This window comes from Carassius auratus, chromosome 24, assembly GCF_003368295.1.
Source record: "Carassius auratus strain Wakin chromosome 24, ASM336829v1, whole genome shotgun sequence".
NCBI classification, from domain to species: domain Eukaryota; kingdom Metazoa; phylum Chordata; class Actinopteri; order Cypriniformes; family Cyprinidae; genus Carassius; species Carassius auratus.
The window spans coordinates 19,226,546-19,235,582 of record NC_039266.1 but is presented as its reverse complement, the minus strand read 5'-3'; positions in this window follow the sequence as shown (position 1 = coordinate 19,235,582).

Below are 9,037 nucleotides of genomic sequence, written 5' to 3'. Positions count from 1 at the left end.
ATTTTGAACAGTTCAATTAAAAAAAGCAGATTTCTAAATAAGTGTTAACCACCTAATTACGTGAATGCTTAATTTACAGTTTCACACTTTAACACTTCTTACAACTAATCAAATAAAGAGGATGCATTGAAGATGACACTTATTCTGGCTCATTCGTCCTACTAGACATGGAAAGTAGAGCAGTATTCAATACAGAGTGTTTTATTGCAAACTGCACATTTTGGAATATATGTTGTATGTAAATACATACAAAAGAAATTTGCATATTAGTATAATGACGAAATAGTAAAAGTAGTATTCCATGCACCTACATACATTTGCATTGCACTGGATGAATAAACTAATGGCATAAAGCCAGACTCAGTATTTTTTCTGTCATCAGCTGTTGATTGCCATCATTTGATTTATAACGGTCAATAGAGCATCCAGTAGTCAAGGGCACGGCTGATGTCACACAACTAATGCTAATGTAAACTAATAAATACATTCCATCTGCTTTCAGATTCTTACTCGTTCAAATCCGTTACCGTCATGAGACGAGATATTCTCAACACTTACCCCACGACTATTGGTCAACAAGCTGGAGATCGATAGCCATCGCTGTGGTATAGGTTTTGACAAGACATTCTGTGAAACATCAAGTGATAGCTACATCACAGTTATGATTTTCCATGGCAACAGCAAGCCTTTTCAGGTGTTCCAGGCTTTCTGAGGATTTCTTTACAGGCTGGATGAGTAAGCATCGACCAGAGGTGATTGACACTGGTCGTTACTGGCATTTGCGATAAAAAAGGGTAACTAGTGTTTGTCCGAGAGGGCAAGGTTATTTCAGGTCTGGGAACAAAAGGAACACAAAAAAACTCTGAAAGTCTATGATTTTCAATAGAAATTCAAGCTAGAAGTTTCTGGAAAATGGCAACATACTGTAAGTTTTTCCATTACTTTAACTCAGTGAAATGGCTTGCACAGCCAATTATATTATAGGCCTATTTAAAAATCCTTGTGCAGTTCTGAAAATCCTTTACTTGGTTTGGTGTTCCTGGTCAAAAATGTCTTATAAATCCCTCATTATGTTACATTATCACCAAATCTTGGATTCATTCTTTTGGTCAGCTTGTTTTCTTTCAAACAGCACAGGTTATTCATTTCCTTTTTCAACTGACTGGTCATTGGCCTCATTGGTCTGAGCTTATACAGTACATGTCCGTTTTTGAGTCAAAAAGGATTATTTGTAGATAGTTTTGGCAATGCTCATTTAAAAACTGAGATGGCATAAGCTCGGATCAATGAGACCTACTACCAAGAAGTTCTAAAAATAATCACAAACCTAAGCTAATTTCAAGAAACAAGCTGACATGAAGAATAAATCCAATATTTGGTAATAATTAAACAAGAAATGTATAACCAATTTTTGGTAGGTCGGTCATTTTTGACCCGGGAACACCACAAGTGTAGGGTGGGAGAAAAATCCCAAAAAAGTGGAAATATGATCCAGTTTTTTGGGGGATAGTTATACCCTATAAATATATGTATTTTCCTACTGTTGAAGTCAATGGCAACCACCAACTGTTTGATTACCAGAAATCTTCCAAATATCTTCTTTCATGTTCAACATAAGAAAGCAAATCATACAGGTTTGGAACGACACGAGGGTGTGCAAATGATGACAAGATTTTCATTTTTGGGTGAACTATCCCTTTAAGTAAAAAGCAAGATCCTCATGGTCAAAAGACATGTGGGCTAATATTTGAGGTTGGAATTTTTTTTTTGACATTTTTAAAGTGCAAATGACTTAAAAATCTCTGGGTTTTTTTGGTCAGGAGCCAGCGCTGCTCCTTAACCCGACCGCAGTTAAAGAGGATTAGCTGGATAATACAATTAACACAGATTACTTACACCCTCAATGGTACAAGATAAAGATCTACACTAACATCCTGCAATAAACATTATGCACAGAGCTCCAGGCTGAATTACAATGCTGCTGTCCTACAATACAGCTCACAATATTTTCAACCCTTCACTGAAATGCAATCTCCAACCTGGCTCCTCTGGAATAACATAGCAACACCGTTTCAGAAAAGCATCCATCGATTTGCTCTTTCCAACTATTTCATATCAATATATCATCAGCTTTTACAACCCAGGCTCTCGCTCGCACCCGCATAACGAAAAGGCAAACTCTTCCACTCCTGTCGACCTAGTCGCCCCCTCGAAAGGGTGTCCGCTCATCCAGAAATTTCTCCATCTCCATTTCTCAACGGTAAAATGAACACAGTTACAAGAAGAACCTCACCAGTTCACTGACTCACCAATCATCTCATCTTAACGTGAAACCACTATTTATAACACAGATAAATCAATCATCTGCACAATAAACTTGTTCTTTTCACGTTAATAATCATTCAGCATTGACTCACATTAGAAATACTAATATAGGTATTGTGTAGCTGCTTCAGAAATACATTCAAATGTGCTACAAAACCTACTAGAAAACTCTATGATAAGAGGATTCTGTAATATCCTGCGATTCTAGAAGTGCTGTGACTATATAACAGCAAGGGGCTCGATTTGCATTTAAATAACCTGTGACTAAAGCTCATCTAATCTGAAACTCTTGCCCTGACCCTTCATATGAGAGTCAAGAGGTCGGGTTCTGCAGTAAAAATTGGGAATCAGAGTCAATCTATTCGACATTATGATGAGGTTTATAAAGCTAAAAGACTACTTTATAGTAGATGAGCGACTGGTGCTGACAAATATGTTCGTCATGAAACAATCACATCTGAATTAAGATCTGCTGTGAAAATCACATCTGACTGGCGTGTCGATATTAATACAAATCTTTGATGCGCATACCCATAATCAAATTTAGCAGTCGTTCTGGAAGCTCTTGGTTATGTAAGATCTCGGCTCTTCAAATAATCCAACTAAATGCTGTCTGTAATCCAAGACTATTTCAAAGCAAACCAGACAACATAAAAACCATTTACATGAAACAAACTCCCCATTCATTTTAACAGCCAGTTTATCATTTAACTACAGAATGATTGTGCATGTTAAGATTTGTAATGCTTGTGATCAGAAGTCTTCTTAATGGTTCATGCACCAGCAGCTTTTAATATGATATCCAATAAAAAAAAAAAAAAGGTTAAACTTGAGACCCACAGTCAATGTCTTTGACATTATCGATTGAAAAACACACTTCACCCTAATGAATGACTGATGCATCACAAACAGTGGATGAGAGGAACCTCGGAAAACATTTTCCAGAGGAGCTTCTAATGAAACAATCAAACCTGCATTAAGATCCACTGTGTAAATCACATCTGACTGGCATGTCAAGATTAATGCAAAGAGCCACAAATCTTTGATATACAGTTTAATTTATAATGATGCGTTTTGGAAGCTCGTGGTTATGTAAGAACTGGGCTCTTCATTCCAAAACAATCCAACTAAATAAAGAGTAAACATCAGCTGTATTTTTTATGCATTTTAAAGCAAATCAGATCTATTTTATGAAACTCATATCACAACTCCACTGAACAGAATGCTACATTGAAATTTTGTAGTGCAATCTTTAGTCATCTTGGTGGACTATCAGTAGCCCCTAATTAGGATGATTAGAGATGTACACTCATTTATGTCGCATAGTTTTGATGCACCATCTGCTTCTGTCTTTACACTGACAGACAATACAATGTTTCATTGTGGCATCTTTTAATCTGGTCGTGCGCTTACCTTCAATAGAGATCACATGCTCGCGGATCTGGTTCTGGAGGGCCATGTCATCGATGCGCTCGATCAGGTCGTATATTGCATAAATGTTCGGGTGGACGGACTCGAACCGATGGATCTCGGCTCTGATGGCTGCTGAGTTGGACAAAACGAACTGGGAGCCCGACGCGCCGGACTGCGCTGCAGGGCCCGATACGGTTCCCGAGCCAAACTGACCCGCCCCGGAGCTCCCGGACGATCCGGATCCGAACTGACCCTGGGGAACTGGCACCGGTGCCGGTACCGAACCCGGGTTGGGCATGGCGGGCTGGGACTGCTGAGAAATCCCAGACACTGACACCGAGACCGGGACGCTCGATTGGTAATTCATCGTTGTGGATCTAGGAACCGCTCACGGGAATAATAGAAGCGCCGCGTTTGGGATTATTTGGAGAGCGCGCGAGGAATCCGCACTGCACACTCTAATCTGATGAAGAACGATCACAACTATGAGTAACGCATCAAATGGATTTCCAAAAATCCGCGCGCCTTGCTCATAACACCAGAACTTCAATCAGCATCATTGTTCCCAGCGACGAGCTCGCTCTTTTGCGCGTGTCCTGTCCTGTCCTTTTTTGACAATGAATGTCTTTCAGATGGACACACCTTTGTTTTGGGGCGATCTTCTGGACCGAGTCTCTCTCGGTTTTGCTTCCCAGCCTGAAGCGAACACAATGAGGCCGGTTATCGCAATGCGCCCGAGTCCATTGACTGACTGAATGCGACGGTTCTACTCTAAAGTCATAAACACGTTTGAATCCTCTTTTGGTCCAAGAAGTCCCTCCCCGACCCCCACCTCCATCCACTGGATGTGAAAATCCGGATCTTTTCGAGAGTCGGTTCGCTTAGAGAACCTGTTCGAAGAGTCAAATGACTGATTCTTTTTTTAATTAGCGTTCAAAAATGTTTCCAGAATCCCCTTCGCTGCATTTCACATTTAATTTGTGTAATAAAGGTGCTAATTATACACCTCAAGGTACGCTACTGTCACATTAGAGATATTTCGCTCTCAAAAGTTTATACTGTATTTTTTCAGGAGCGTAGCAATGTAAGAAAGTATCTTTCAAACCAAGCAGATTTCTATATTTCGTGAACATGAGGGAAATCTGCGTGGACTTTTTCGCCCTCTCGCGAAACTCCCGAATGCGCGGATTCATTAAAATGACTGAATTAGGAAACATAGCAAAATTTAAGAGTAACCTAAATGTAAACATGGCATTTAGTCTATGTAAACGTTGATATCTAGTTTAATTCTATTTTACAGTAAATTTAAGCACATTATTTTTAGAAATGAAAACAGGCGTCTGATGTTTCCAAACCAGATTCCCACCGATGTTTTGATTCTCACGGCTTTCATTTCAAATGTTTGTTCACTGTTAGCAATATTATTAGAAGTAGCTATTGTTCCCTATTTAAGCTAGCTCTATTTATGAAATATAGTATAACTTAATAATAAATGTTCCTATCTCCCCCATTGCTATTCAAATCATGTAGCTACCCTACTCACAAACGAGTCATTTAAACAAATCATTAGAAAGATTCGGCTCATAAGAACGATTCGTACATCACTACCATCCCTTGCGACGTCACACGGCACGTAACTTTGCTTGAAATGGAGGGGGGGGGGGGGGGGGCGAAATTCGATTGGATGTTTAGGTGGTGGTGTTGGTATACAGCGATGGATGCTTCAGTATTATGTAACCAGATATTTTTCTTGACAGTTTAATGCTTATAATTGTTCAGTCCTTCACTGACACACACAACAAGTAGATTCAGTGACTGCAGTTTCTGATCGAGGGTTACAGCCTTAGCAATATCAAAAGACCATAATTTACAGTAGCTATAATACACATTACATCTCAGGCTTGACAGAGTTATTGTTGGGTTTACTTCAAATAAAGATGTGATTTTGTGTCCACTGTAAATGCAGTATCGGTATTCTCTAGCATGTATTCCAACAAGATTCGCCCGTGCTTTATGGTATTGTGATGTTATCAGATAAATACCATGATTCTGAATGATTGCTATTTTCATTTACCATGGTATTTACATGTTAATGCTTAAATATATGGTTCAGCCATATGTGTTTAAATAACATAGTGTAGTGTAGGGCTATGTCCAAAAAGCATGATGTCATATTCATTGTTTTTTAAACAGGAGAATCCCAAGGATAAAGTGATTTTTAAACTTTTGAAGCATTAAATAACCATTGAATGGTAAATAACCAAAATGTTGCAGTTTAACAGCCTAATGCTGCCAGTATCGATTATTTCTTCCCGGCCTTTGAGGAGATCACTTCTCACACTGTTTTGTTGAATGGTCCCATTGAGTCACTTGTTATGGTTTCATTTTGCAGTGTGATTAGAATCGACACAATCTCTGCATCTCACTTCCACAGGGTTTGTGTTGTAATCCGCCTGATGTTGACATTTTCTTCCACTTTTTCTACCACAAAAGACTTGCTCTGTGATTTACACAGCTGATGTCTGCACGCATATGCACACAAAAACGATGACAATAAATGTTTACCTCAAAACTGATACCTAAAAGTTAAAGTTATAGAAAATCACAATAGCATTTTTTATCTACACATCTGAATAAAAAAATAAATAAATACAGAGATGAGATTAATAGAGAGGATTTTTTTAAACTGAAGCAACATTTTCTCACACTGTTTGTGGTATAAAGTTCCTCAAAATTCATATTCCCTTATTTATTGATATACTTCATTCACAGTACATAGCAACATAACAGAGAACATAAGATTCATATTATTCACATTAGTTTAATATAAATATAGACTGGATAGTTCACTGAAAAATTAGCATTAAGAATTCAGAATACATGGTATTTTTTTCAGAATTTGATGTTATTTCGACATCTGAAACTATTGAATTTTTTGTGTCTAATCTGCAATATACACAAAATTTTCAGTGTGTATATGTGCATGTAGGCTAAATTGTCTGAGATGTCTGAACTTAAAGATATGCTGTGGGCTTTATTCATATTCCATTTTATCATGAACACTTCCTTTGATCTTGAGAGAAATCCTACGGCATTAGATTAATTCCCGCTTGAAACTAGTGAGAATAAAATCCACCAAACTTTATTAATTAAGATAATGGAGATTCAGTACAGATGAATCTAAGAGGAGACCCACTTTTCCTCAGATAAAAACTGCTTATGGCTTTCAGCGTTTTAACATCCACTAAAAAATGCTGATATTGCACTGATCATGCAAGAAGTTGCGCAACACTTATGAGATTCAGGCAATAAAGCACTCAGCATTTTTAGCCTTATTTCAAATCTCAGAGTCATTTTTTACATCATCTTTGAGCTTCATGTATGCTCCAGAATGAAGATATTGAAATTAAGCAATTCATCAAAAGACCTAAACTCCCTGCTGTCAGTCATTAAAGGGTTATCCAGGAAATAAGAGACAGCCAGTAGCCCTTATTAATAGTTACTGGGATAATCCAGAGGCAAAGATTATGGTAATTTTCAAACAATTCTGTATATTCAAATGTACCGGTTATGAAATATATTTGGGATTCATCTCTTTAGATGCCACTTAGGGAGGGGACATGAGATTTGTTGAGCTAGAATGGTGCAATCCAGTGGAGACATCTGTCCAGAGATTGATTGGCAAGCTTCACTGAGAACAAGTGACTCAGTTCAGAGCAATTCAAAGTAGTGTGTCTCCATCTGTTGGTCACATGTGGGATATGTTTTTTATCACAGTAGGACATTTTGATCACACAGCTGTCATCAGGTTACACTTCCAAAGATATGTACATTACCCAGAATGTTATTGATGCTCTCTACTCCTCATAGATAAAATTAGAGTATGTTTATCTTGAAATAACTGACTCGCCACATTCCAAGCATCTTCTCAGATTTTATTACTTTTTTTTCAGGTACATTACTAGAAAATGTTGTCCATCTTCAGTTTTTAAGGTATATATGTGTGTGTACTGGTATTATTTATCAGGCTTGTATTATTTGTCAGTTAAAAAATATTAGTGAAAACAAATCTAGCATCTTAATGCAACAGTATCGCTTGTGAAATCAGCTCAGCACTGTGTTTCAGTTTATTATGGTGCGCTATATCTGTTTTGCCATGAAATGTCAACATCCAAATAGCATTTAAATCTTGATAACACAATATAGAGGTTCTGTGCAAATATTCTTCTGTGCACCAATCTGTCTGTCTATATATCTACCTTTCCATCCATCCATATGTCTATTTATCCATCCATCTATATATCTGTCTTTATGTTATAATGTATAGTTCACCAAAAAAATGAAAATTCTGTATAAATTACTCACACTCACGCTCATTGACTTGAAATAGCTGAATACTGTAACTGAGTTTCAGCCACTCACACCTTCAAGGCATTTGTTACCAATATTTCAAGTGCTTTGCATACTGTTACACTTGAAACTGCACTGACCTAAAAAGTAAAGTACCAGTTGTTAACCACAAACAAGTTTTTACCTGTGTTACAGTGCTGTACAGATGGCATTTTACTGACACTGTTGCTGATAACACATTCATTTGCATTACAAGACATTAAGGCGTTTGCACTCTTTGAGTAGTAGCATATCAGGAAACATACTGCAGAAAATAATTTCACATTCGTGGTGTGTAGAATACAAAGCAATGATTCACATGTCCTCATCATTCTCAAAATGCTTCTGTCCTATTTTAACTGAGAAGCCCCCTAAAGCACAAGGCAGACAGATTTGCTATGAATATAATATAATATCATGGCTTTCAGTTTTGAGTAAAAGACCTAAAGGCCAAAAGAGATCAAATGATTATTAAATATTTCTAGATTTAATAATACTCAGTCCCATGTCTTTCTGGCAATTTAAACAGTCGGTGTAAGATGAGATAAGTGTGTAATAAATGTAAATGTTCAACCAATGTCAATTGTGTCCCTGGATAAGCTCATATACACCTAAACCTATAACTGAACATTAAGCCTAAGAATTACATTTTGTACCGCATTGCAGTTTATGCTTGACAGTAGTGGAAACAAGGAACATCGAGGGAAGGTTTTCGTGTAGTGTTTTGTGTGTGTGTGTATATATATATAAATAGTCATTTATGTAAAAATGAAATATTTAAATACTAATAATAATACTGTAATACCATTAAAATAAAAAAATAAATAACATTTAAATCTGTACACTGTGTCTTCGTTTAGTTAACTCTAAAATTTAAAAAATAAAAAAGACCTCTAACACTAGCTTGCTC